At 33.8% G+C, this 927-nt stretch overlaps 1 pseudogene; it reads left to right on the top strand.

The window, feature by feature from the left end:
* Window positions 1–327: 327 nt before the first annotated feature.
* LOC118608274 lies at window positions 328–446 on the top strand (annotated as a pseudogene).
* Window positions 447–927: the final 481 nt, after the last annotated feature.

Below are 927 nucleotides of genomic sequence, written 5' to 3'. Positions count from 1 at the left end.
AGCATTCCATAGTAAATGAATCAAGGTAGCACTATGATTTAAAAACTATTTTTAATCACTACTTTAAATGATGTTATACTAGGGACATGTAGTTATTTTAAAGCCTTTGATCATACTAATATATTAATGTGATTATCTAGCTGTGTTGGGAAAGAATAGGATCCTTATCTTAGTTCAGTGTCAAATTTTCTGTTTGACACCAGTTTTACATTGATATTAAATAATTGTATATAAAATACATTCTTAATCTTAAAAATATAATATTAATTTTCCTATTGTTATTGTTTCTCAAAATTCCTCTTAAAAGTGCTCTTAAAATGTGTTTTTGTCTACAGCCATGCCACCCTGAACAAGCTTGATCCCATCTGATCTCAGAAGCTAAGCAAGGTTGGGCCTGATTACTACTTGGATGGGAGACCACCTAGGAAGACCAGATGCTATAGGCGTAAAAAAATAAGAAATAAGGGATTGTAAGCTGACAAGGTACTTGCAATCTGTGAGGTCAACCAAGGGTTGCCTTACCCCCCAAAAAAATGTGTTTCCAAAAACTCATGAAATTACACTTGGGATTTCCTCTGTTCGTAATTTCAGCAAGTTACTGGTTTATCCACTTAACAAAGCTACGGGGAGGGTTTTGCAAGTTTAATCTATTTCTGTTGTTACCATTTTCCACTAGGTGTCTAGCTTGCTTCTTTAAGCCTAACTTAAATGTTCTAAATGATAACAGTTTTCATTTATAGCTTCTATGTGATAAGATCTACGAAAATTTCAGAACGCATATATGGAATCAAATTCTTAAGACTCAGCCAGAGACCAAGCTATTCAACTTTGCCAAATGCCAGGCACAGGTTCCATTTACTCCCTGACAAATTTTAGTTATCCAGGTATCTTTAGTTTTCCTTCTAAAAGGTAGATAAATACACTATA

The sequence above is a fragment of the Rousettus aegyptiacus genome, unplaced genomic scaffold (assembly GCF_014176215.1).
Source record: "Rousettus aegyptiacus isolate mRouAeg1 unplaced genomic scaffold, mRouAeg1.p scaffold_m13_p_9, whole genome shotgun sequence".
NCBI lineage: Eukaryota > Metazoa > Chordata > Mammalia > Chiroptera > Pteropodidae > Rousettus > Rousettus aegyptiacus.
This window is presented reverse-complemented; position numbering and strand designations above follow the sequence as displayed.